The following is a 12,046-nucleotide window of genomic DNA, read 5'->3' on the forward strand; positions in this document are numbered from 1 at the left end:
TTGTAGCTTCACTAACCAGTCTAATTGCTGCATTCCCCAAATTATGATGAAGTAAAATAGATGTGCATGCTGATATTTCATTATTAAAACCATATCTGCAATTATTATTCAAAACATTCTAAGTTGGCTGTTGCAAATTTCATTGATGTCATCAGAGGTTATCAGGATGCCAAATTAATTAAATTCATTGCTCTTAGCAAAAATTGTGTTATTAATTGGCAGTGCATAATTAGTTTTTGAGTGACAAATTAAGATGAAGTACATAGTTTTAACTCTATTCTTCTGAAGGCCTATAACTTCCACAGCAGTTATTATTTGTGTTGTAAGAACTTTAACTCATTCTCATTTTCAGCTAATAGAACAGTGCTATCAGTATATGTGAAGATCTTAATATTGCTGCATTTTGTAATAATTTTACTTTTTCAGTTCTTTTGATAATTAGGGGCCTATAATATTTAATACAAATGGAGATAGTGAATTGCTTGTTTGACTCATGTTTTGACCTCAAATGCAACTTTTATTTTGTATTTTGAGTTCAAAGAGCAGAATTTTATTAAAATCATAAATTTTATTGGGAAACCAAGTCATCTCACACATTTCCATAAATTTTTTATGTTAATACTACAAAGCAATGGAAAGACCTGGATGAAACAACAACAATATGGAAATTGTAGACTGCTACTCATCATATACAGGAGGCATTGAGTTGCAGACAGACACAATGACAATGACTACTAAAATGTTAAAGTTTCCAGATAAAGTCCTTCCTCTGCTCTAGAAAACACATGCACAGAAACACAACTCATGCATACGTGGTAACTGTCTCAAAGCACTAGAGCTTTGAGGCTCGAGTGCCCTGAGACAGTTACCATGTATGGATGAGCTGAGCTTGTGTGAACGTGCATGTTTTCTATTGCAGAACAAGGTCTTTATCCAAAAGCTTTAATATTATAGTGATATTTTTAATTGTGCCTGTCTGTGACTCAGTGCCTCCTCTATATGGTAAGTAGCAATCCCTCCTTCTCCCATTGTTGTTAATATTATGAAAAGCTATTTTAAAATTTTCTTGCAACATCCTTAGAAAGTATGCATTGTGAATTATGGATCTGTCTGATCTAAATCCAAATTGGGCATCATTTAGGTAAACTTAAGAATATAGTCGTGTCTTTGCTAAAAATAAATATTTGTAATTTGTGTTCAACAGCACAAATCCTTCATAGTTTGAACAATATGTTAGATCTCCCTTTTTATATGCAGGGTGCATACCACCTAAAATCAGCACACACTCCAGTGCAGAGCGAAAATTTGTTCTGAAATACCAACTTCTTTTTAATTCTTTCAGACAGTAGTGTAATAATTTTTAGAGGCTGCTCTTAAACACAAATTCATTGAACTTCCAAATCTCTTTTTTCATTTCTCATCACTTCCAGTAGGTTTATGGCTTTTAATTTTCTTATGAATTTCTTTATTTCCTACTAAACTGGGTTCTTCAAATAGAATACTCCCTGTTCTTTTGATGATAGCTCTATACTGATGTACAATTCAAAATTTGGTAAATTACCCTTTCAATCTGTTCACAATCCTGCTTTTTTAATTTTTTTATTTTTAGAAAGATGCTGTCTTGGGCTAGTATGAACTGTCCTAGTGCTTTTACATTCTGGAGTTTGTCATATGGTGGTTTTCTGTCTTATTTATTTTGTAATTACAATAATATTTTTTTCTTTTACATAAGAATTTCCCTGGAATGTTTCTGCTTTTCTTCAGCAATAAGACTGTTGTGGCTAACACAATCAACTGGCTTTGAAATGTCAAGGAACAAAGTACAGACTTTCATATGCTTATATAGTCTTTCTATTAGAGGAACTAAAAAATTTGCTGGTATATCTAACTTAATAAACAAACCTGTACCTCATTCAGAATGTTGTTTTTGTTTCTGTGAAATTCTACATTCTTTCTTAAATCACAATTTCCACTATTTTAACAAAGATTTGTTATTACTAATTGGCCTATCACTCCAGGGTTTTTCTTATTCCTATAGTTTTTTAAAAGGCAGTAGAAAGTGCTCTACAATGATTGAATTAATCAGAACAATCATTAGCCTGATCAGCAAACATGAGCAACCATTTGCTGGCTTAGCTGATGTACCTGCTAGACTCTCAAAATTTTATTTTATTTTTGAAAAGTTGGCTATTTTTACTGCCTTCATTTGTTGGAAGCAAGAGGAAGAATTCTTTTACAGTGTGAATGCTACTTGCCCTACTTTACTTTTGGAGAGCTGTCATTTGTGAGGCTGTCAACTACTCCAACATTGTATACATTAAAAATGGGACTAACCTCAACTTGGCTCCTCCTCTCATTCTCTATCTTCCCCAATATAATATCATCATTGTCTCTTTCAATTTTGTGTCTGTATTTACATGAGACCATAAACTCTCCAAAATATTACTTGAGATTGCAAGTTCATTTTAGCAGAAGCTGGATTTACTTTCTGTTATTAACTTGCTGTGTGCTTCTTTTCCTCCCTGTAAACATAAGAACTGTCATGGGTTTTCATGTGCTCCTGTTACTGCTCCCCTTGACTTTATAATATTTGTTACACTGCATTTTTTGCTCTTCACTTTATTTACAACTGTGTGTATAGTTAGCCGCTTACTCGGTGTTTATATACTAGTTTAATGTTAAGCAGAAGACTTGTCATCCTTTCTCATGGTTTCAGATTAACAAATTCCTCTCTAGTTTTCTGACGTCATTAACATTTGTAATTTCCTTAAGTTTTCTGGTTTTGTCTATCTTTCCTCCACAAATTCATTTTTAGTCATGTTGGCATCTGTTTATTAAACTGTTTTACCATAATAATTCAAAATTTCTGTATTTATTGCTTGCAACTGCTACTTTCCCTCTAGTACATAAATAATTACATCTACATGTACATTAATCCTCACAAACCAATGTGAAATGTTTGGCAGAAGGTGCTAAGCATTTTCTACATGTTAGGGTTTCTTCATATTCCAATCACATATGGTGCATGGGAAGAAAAACTGCTAAATCTGTCTGTGTAGAGCTGAAATTAGTTTACACTTGTCTTCCAGGTACCTACAAGTGTGATACATTGGCAGCTGAACTATCATTTTAAATTCTTCATTTCCATTTGTTGAGGCTTTGTATATAGGCTGTTGCAGGATAATTAGTGTCTGTCTTCATGTATCTGCCAATCCAAGTCAACATGATGTAGCTGCAGTCCCAAAACACATCCTTGTGTATCAGCTAATCCATGTTGTTCAACATTTCTGTGATGTTCTTCCATCAGTCAAACAAACCTGTGACCATTTTTTGCTGTCACTTCTTTGAGTACAACTGATATCTCCTGTCACTGCTGTTTGGTATGGATCCCACAAACTTAAGCAATATTCTGAGATTAGATGCACAAGAGTTTTGTAAGCAGTTTCTTGAAGTCTGCCACTACCTATACCTAAGCCTATGTGATCATTCCATTTCCTATCCATACAAACTGTTACCCTCAGGTGTTTGTAGGAGTTGACTGAATACAGTGGTGACTCACTGACATTTCAGCCATAAGATACCACTTTTTTGTGTTTTGTGAAATGCACAATTTTACATTTCTGTACATTTAAAGCAAGCTGCCAGTTTTTGCATCACTGAAATCTTATCAAGATCTACCTACATATTTTTTAATTTTTGATAACATATTGTTGGACTATGCAGTGTTAATGTAAAGTTGTAAATCTCATAGAAACCTTTTGTACAATTGTTATCGTCCATTTCATTTGTATTTAGATCAGCTGCATTACTGTATATTGGGATTCCTTAAAAGCAATTTTAAAACTTTTATTAAACTGTTTAAATTAACCTAATATCAGTCATTTACCTTTTTGGAATTTTGCACTGTCCACTGAGTTTTGTCCTTAACTTCATTGCTATATTCCAGTTTGCCATCTTTTATCTTCAGAGCTATATAACTGTATTAGTGTGTCTGTAGGCTGTAGACCATTCATTTTCATTCAGCATATGTTCTGTCTAAATAAAAACATCCGATGCCTCACTACTCATTGATGTGTCTCACTACTCATTGATATTTCTATTTCTTCTCATGATCTTGCTGTGTATTAAATATTTTGGTGCTAAATCATACAAAATGGTATGGATGTCCTAATTGTAAGAACATGAAGTTAAATTTGACCATGTGTGTTTCAAGATTTATGCAATATTTGGTTCCAATTAACACTACCAATTTCCCCTTCTCATCCCCATTGCAATATAGGTCATGCCTGGTGAAGCCGCATCTGCTGATAGTTCCAACATGTAAAACAGCAGTGTGTGCTAGGTCAGCCTCCATCAGCTTTGTCATCTCCGACTGTGCATTAAAAGATTTCACACTTTGTTTCTATTAGGTTGGTGCATAAGTTTGTAGCTGTTGTCCATAAGTTTAGTAAACACAACAGTTGAACGGAAGGCTTTAGTCATCAATAATATATTCTCCTTCACTGTTTACAACAGTCTGCCTATCCTGGGGTAACTTTTTGATTCTGCAACTGTAGAAATGTGGTTTTGAGGCCAAGAACTCATCAAGGCATCTTTGGAGCAAATTTTCATCCAGAACGGAAGTTTCTAGAAGGTTGCTTGATAGAGAGTGAAAAAAAAAAAAAAAAAAATGAAAATGTGAAGAAGGCACAAAACGAAGTGAATAAAGAGGGTGTGGAATGACTTCTCAACCAAACTCCTGTATAATGTTTTTGTCAGTTTAGCAGAGTGTGGCAGGGGTTATCGTGGACTGTTATTGGACTGCAGTGATGGATACACATTGGGTAAGCGGTTTCTAGTATGCTGCACCATCACTGTTCCACCAGGTGTATAATGTTATCCTTTGTGGATGCATACAGGTCTTTGTACAGGGAGTAGTTGCTGTATTTGGGTTTACCCATTCCTTTATTTTTTTCTTGTGTCAGCATAAAGGCACCATTTCTAGTCACCAGTAATGATACAGGATTGGACTAGATGGTGCTGTTCATGAGTACCCATACACCCAAATTTGAACATCCCCCACAGCATACATATGTTGCATGATGGTGGAATGATCACAGTTCATCACATTTGCCAGTTCTCGAGTACACTGATGTGGATCATTGTGGATTAATATGTTTAAATGGTCTTCATCAAACCCCATAGAACTTCCTGAATGTGGAGAGTCACTAATATAAAAAATGATCCTCCTGAAAATGAGAAAACCATTTTTCTGCCATGCTCTGTCTGATGGCATCATCCCATCCTTGGCAAAATGTTTCTGGAAGCCTCATCCACCATCACACCTCTATTTAACTCAAACAGAAAACTATGTTTGAAATGTTCCAATTTCTCCACCTGGCACTCCATTTTCTAGTGTCCACCATTCACTCACTTTCTACAAATGACATAATGAACATATGTAAACTCACATAGCAACAGGGAACTACAAATAAAAAATGACAACCAACAAATAAACCCAGAGCAGCTGGAATACCAACATGCAAAACAAAAACGCTATGAACTTATGCACCAACTTAATACAATCCTTATCATTATACCAGAACAATTACAAAAATTTATGTTGATATAATGAGTCATGGAAACCATCATATTCAAGTCAGCAGTTGTGTTTTGCATCCCTTGTCCAGACAGAATTTACAACTGAACTCCATTTTATGCCATCCTTAGCATGTGCGGTATTGATTACAGGGATAAGAAAGGTAAGCCATTCTGTTATGTGAAACAGACTGGAATAATCAACACTGGTGGCATGATAAATAAATAAATAAATAAATAGATACATGAGTAGAAAATCAAGGAAAGTTGCTCATCATCACCATTGACATTTAATTTGTGTATTGATGGAGCAAAGAGGGAAGTATAAATTCAATAAATTACACTTAGCCTATTTACCTGTAGCTGAATTGAAGAACACAGATAGAACATAAAATAATAGGTAATGATGCTGTAGTGTATATACATATGTATGAGTGCTACTTTGATTAGATGTACTGAAAAATAAGCTTTTTCTTGTATCATATTTATTAAAAGCTTATTATTTCAAGCAATAATTCTGGATGTTTCAACTTGCTGTAATATTACAAGAAGTATGATATCATGAAGGAACATATATGCTTTATTCAGGGCACTGAACCTTCTGACTGCCCTCAGGTTTGAACTTTCACCATTGAACATTTTCCAACTGAACAGAACAAGAGAGAAATGTGCGTGCACTTCAACAGTGGTGTTGCATATTAGTAAACAGAAATCTATAGCAGATCAATGCATGGAGCACAGAAAAGATATATAGAAAGAGGGAGAGGAGAAAAATGGGAGGTGGCAAAGGAGAGAAAGGTGCAGATGAAGAGGAAAAAAGGGAGGGGAGAGACAAGGGAAAAGTGCTGAAAAGGGAGAGAGAGCAAGAGAGAGGGAAGGGGAGGAAAAATGCCTGCATTTGGGGGGGCGGGGGGGGGGGTGAGACAGGGAGAAGGTACGAAGAAGGCAGTTCACTTTCTGGATGGAAAAGGAGTGGTGTGGACAAAAGAGAGAAGGGAAAAAGCAAGATGAGGCAGTGAGAGCAGGTTAGTGAAGGTTTAGGCCAGAGCAATTGTGAGAGCACGGGATGTGTTAGAGAGACAATTCTGATCTACACAACTCAGAGAAACTTTTGCTGCAAGGGAGTATCCAAACAACACGCATAGTGAAGCAGCTGTTGAAGTCATTTGTGTTGCGTGTGCTGCATTTTCGGCAACTGGATGGGCGAATCTGCAGTTCACCACAGTTTGGCGATGGCCAATCATGCGAGTAGACAGTTGGTTACTTGTCATGCCCACATAGAATGCTGTTGAGTGATTGCAGCATAGCTGATATATAACATGGCTGCTTTCACACTTGGTCCTGTCCTTTATTGGGTAGAAATGCCTATAACTGGACTGTGGTAGGAGGTGGTGTGTTTATGGACAGGCCGTGGACATGGGCTGAATGCAAGAGTTGTTCCAAGTAACCAACTGTCTAATCACATGAATGACCATAATTAAACTGCAACAAAATGCAAACTTAACCATCCAGTTACCAAACTTATTGCACACCACAACACAAATGACTTCAACAGCTGCTTCATTATACAGGCAATTTGGATACTCCCTTCCAGCACAGGTTTCTCAGAACTATGCAGATGGGAATTATCTCTCCAACACATACAGCACTCTTGCGATCCTCCTGGCCTAAACCTCTGTCAATCTTTTCACACTGCCCCACTTTGGCTTTTTCCTACTCTCTTCTGTCCCCACCTCTCCTTCTCCATCTATATCATGCACTGTCTTCTCCCACCACACTTCCTCTCCCCACCCCCCTCCCCATCCAGACATTCTCCCACTCCCTTAACCTCTCCTCTCCCCCCTTTTCAACCCCTCTCCCTTCTCTCTCCCCTTCCTTTCTCCCTCTTCATCTTCACCTTTCTCTCCTTTTGCACCCTCCCCTGTTTTCCCCCTCTCCCTCTTCTTACATCTATTTTTGTTGTACCCTGTGTTCTCCTTTCATCTTGTTGTGTGGTCACAAAGTCATCTGTCCGAAGGTCTGCCTCTTTCCCAGTACCTCACCTTGTGTTCTTCCATACCTCTTCCCCTCCTTCATCAACTCGTTAACTTCTTTAAGTAATCGAGTACCAATAATTAGTATTGCCATTTGTTGCATTTGGGTGTCTGTCTGGCTGTGGATGTGAATGTATGCACTACTGTTAGAGAAAGAGCTAGCACTCAAAAGCTAGAGGGAAAGGTGTTTTCTATTATGTTTCTGTCCTCCACTCATCGATCCACTATAGGTGAGTAGTTGCCTTTCCTTTGTTTCACATGTTGCTCCATCCAGGAATTTCCATTATTGTTATTCAAATTTGGAGTTTGCTAAATAATTTTTTGACTAGCTATCATTATACAATTTTTATCTAAGCCAAGTTCTGTTATTATGCTTGAAACTGACTTTGCTGTGTGCATGGTGGGCATTATATAAGAAATCAGAGGTTCAAAAATGTAGAAGGAAATAAAAGTTAGTGATTTCATGTTTTCAAGTAAGAGTGCTCCCCCATGAACCATGGACCTTGCCATTGGTGGGGAAGCTTGTGTGCATTGAGAGGCCACACAAACGTGTGGTTCCTGAAGAGGGGCAGCAGCCTTTTCATTGAATGATCTGGCCTTGTAACACTAACCAAAATGGCCTTGCTGTTCTGGTACTGTGAACGGCTGGAAGCAAGGGGAAACTACAGCCGTAATATTTCCCGAGGGCATGCAGCCTTACTGTATGGTTAAATGATGATGGCATCCTCTTGAGTAAAATATTCTGGAGGTGAAATAGTCCCCCATTCAGATCTCTGGGTGGGGACTACTCAGGAGGACATTGTTATCAGGAGAAAGAAAACTGGCATTCTACAGATCGGAGTGTGGAATGTAAGATCCCTTAATTGGGCAGGTAGGTTAGAAAATTTAAAAAGGGAAATGGATAGGTTAAAGTTAGATATAGTGGTAATTAGTGAAGTTTGGTGGCAGGAGGAACAAGACTTCTGGTCAGGTGAATACAGGGGTAATGCAGGAGTAGGTTTAATAATGAATAGGAAAATAGGAATGCAGGTAATCTACTACAAACAGCATAGTGAATGCATTATTGTGGCCAAGATAGATACGAAGCACACACCTACCACAGTAGTATAAGTTTATATGACAACTAGCTCTGCAGATGGCGAAGAGATTGATGAAATGTATGATGAGATAAAAGAAATTATTCAGATAGTGAAGGGAGAAAAAAATTTAATAGTCATGGGTGACTGGAACTTGATAGTAGGAAAAGGAAGAGAAGGAAATGTAGTAGGTGAATATGGAATGGGAGTAAGGAATGACAGAGGTAGCCGCCTGGTAGAATTTTGCCCAGAGCATAACTTAATCATAGGTAACACTTGGTTCAAGAATCATAAAAGAAGGTTGTATACATGGAAGAAGCCTGGAGATACTGGAAGGTCTCAGATAGATTATATAATGGTAAGACAGAGATTCAGGAACCAGGTTTTAAATTTTAAGACATTTCCAGGAGCAGATGTGGACTCTGACCCCAATCTATTGGTTATGAACTGTAGATTAAAACTGAAGAAACTGAAAAAGGTGGGAATTTGAGGAGATGGGACCTGGATAAACTGAAAGAACCAGAAGCTGTAGAGAGTTTCAGAGAGAGTATTTGGGGACAATTGACAAGAACAGGGGAAAGAAATACAGTAGAAGAAGAATGGGTAGCTTTGAGGGATGAAATAGTGATGGTAGCAGAGGATCAAGTAGGTAAAAAGATGAGGGCTAATAGAAATCCTTGGGTAACAGAAGAGACAGTGCATTTAATTGATGAAAGGAGAAAATATAAAAATGCAGTAAATGAAGCAGACAAAAAGGAATACAAACGTCTCAAAAATGAGATCGACAGAAAGTGCAAAATGGCTAAGCAGGGATGGCTAGAGGACAAATGTAAGGATGTAGAGGAGCATATCACTAGGGGTAAGATAGATATTGCCTACAGGAAAATTAAAGAGACCTTTGGGGAAAAGAGAACCATTTGCATGAATATCAAGAGCTCAGATGGAAACCCAGTTCTAAGCAAAGAAGGGAAAGCAGAAAAGTGGAAGGAGTATATAGAGGGTCTATACAAGGGCGATGTTCTTGAGGACAATATTATAGAAATGGAAGAGAATGTAGATGATGATGAAATACGACATATGATACTACATGAAGAGTTTGACAGAGCACTGAAAGACCTAAGTTGAAACAAGGCCCCAGGAGTATACAACATTCCATTAGAACTACTGGCAGCCTTGGGTGAGACAGGCCTAACAAAGCTCTACCATCTAGTGAACAAGATGTATGAGACAGGCGAAATACCCTCAGACTTCAAGAAGAATATAATAATTCCAATCCCAGAGAAAGCAGGTGTTGACAGATGTGAAAATTACCAAACTATCAGTTTAATAAGCCACGGCTGCAAAATACTAACATGAATTCTTTACAGATGAGTGGAAAAACTGGTAGAAGCTGACCTCAGGGAAGATCAGTTTGGATTCTATAGAAATGTTGGAACATGTGAGGCAATACTGACCCTATGACTTATCTTAGAAGATAGATTAAGGAAAGGCAAACCTACGTTTCTAGCATTTGTAGACTTAGAGAAAGCTTTTGACAATGTTGACTGGAATACTCTCTTTCAAATTCTGAAGGTGGCAGGGGTAAAATACAGGGAGCAAAAGGCTATTTACAATTTGTACAGAAACCAGATGGCAGTTATAAGAGTCGAGGGGCATGAAAGGGAAGCAGTGGTTGGGAAGGGAGTGAGACAGGGTTGTAGCCTCTCCCCGATGCTATTCAATCTTTATATTGAGCAAGCAGTAAAAGAAACAAAAGAAAAGCTCAGAGTAGGTATTAAAATCCATGGAGAAGAAATAAAAACTTTGAGGTTCACCGATGACATTGTAATTCTGTCAGAGACAGCAAAGGACTTGGAAGAGCAGTTGAACGGAATGGACAGTGACGTGAAAGGAGGATATAAGATGTACATCAACAAAAGCAAAATGAGGATAATGGAATGTAGTCAAATTACGTCGGGTGATGCTGAGGGAATTAGATTAGGAAATGAGACACTTAAAGTAGTAAAGGAGTTTTGCTATTTGGGGAGCAAAATAACTGATTATGGTCGAAGTAGAGAGGGTATAAAATGTATTCTGGCAATGGCAAGGGAAGCGTTTCTGAAGAAGAAAAATTTGTTAACATCGAGTATAGATTTAAGTTGAAATGATAATTAAATGAACACCCTAGCTGCAAGCAGGCGTTGATACACTTCGTTGGGGACATGTTGAAAATGTGTGCCCCGACCGGGACTCGAACCCGGGATCTCCCAACGAAGTGTATCAACGCCTGCTTGCAGCTAGGGTGTTCATTTAATTATCATTTCAATTCTAGCAAAGCTGCATGGTCATATATAGTTAAAATAGATTTAAGTGTCAGGAAGTCGTTTCTGAAAATATCTGTATGGAGTGTAACCATGTATGGAAGTGAAATGTGGATGATAAATAGTTTAGACAAGAAAAGAATAGAAGCTTTCGAAATGTGGTGCTGCAGAAGAATGCTGAAGATTAGATGAGTAGATCACATAACTAATGAGGAGGTATTGAATAGAATTGGAGAGAAGAGAAATTTGTGGCACAGTTTGACAAGACGAAGGGACTGGTTGGTAGAGCATATTCTAAGGCATCAAGGGATTACCAATTTGGTATTGGAGGGCAGCGTGGAGGGTAAAAATTGTAGAGGGAGACCAAGAGAAGAATACACTAAACAGATTCAGAAGGATGTAGGTTGCAGTATGTACTGGGAGATGAAGAACCTTGCACAGGATAGAGTAGCATGGAGAGCTGCATCAAACCAGTCTCTGGACTGAAGACCACAACAACAACAACAAGTAAGGGTGACATGAATTTTTTTGTGTCCTATTTCAGTCACTCATTTCTGTGATATTAGTAGCCTTGTAAAATTAGCTGAGTTTCACCAGAAAATTACTACATAATCAGAAGAACATCAGAAATTATCTGATAAATGGCAGCATTCATTATAATTGAACAAGAGGCAGACTAACATAGAACATCATTTTCTTCAAGGGAATAAAACTGTGCAGTAAATTTTCCAAGGTGGTGAAAGGGACAAATAAAATCAAAATATTTAAAAAGTTAGTTAAAGCGTATGTCTTAAGTAAATCATACTACAGAGTTAAGGATTATTTAGATGACACAGAAAAATTGATATTATTTCATAATAAACAACTGGAATTCTATAGTAAACTTTCATGGTTTATTGGTTATCATCATAAAATCCTGGACCCAGAATTTTTGCCAGAAAATTGTAACCCTTTTCCATTCTCTTGACCTCAACACCACACTCATTGTGGTCAGGAGTTAAATCAGCTTTTTCAGATGAGCCAATGGGACAGAATGAAAGATTTGGTACAATGGTGATGT

General features: G+C 37.5%; 1 protein-coding gene across 1 annotated transcript in view; it reads left to right on the plus strand.

Moving 5' to 3' along the window:
* Positions 1-12,046, plus strand: part of LOC126259407 (ATP-binding cassette sub-family C member Sur) — a 377,896-nt gene that overhangs the window by 244,014 nt on the left and 121,836 nt on the right. The window lies entirely within an intron of this gene.

The sequence above is a fragment of the Schistocerca nitens genome, chromosome 1 (assembly GCF_023898315.1).
Source record: "Schistocerca nitens isolate TAMUIC-IGC-003100 chromosome 1, iqSchNite1.1, whole genome shotgun sequence".
NCBI classification, from domain to species: Eukaryota; Metazoa; Arthropoda; class Insecta; order Orthoptera; family Acrididae; genus Schistocerca; species Schistocerca nitens.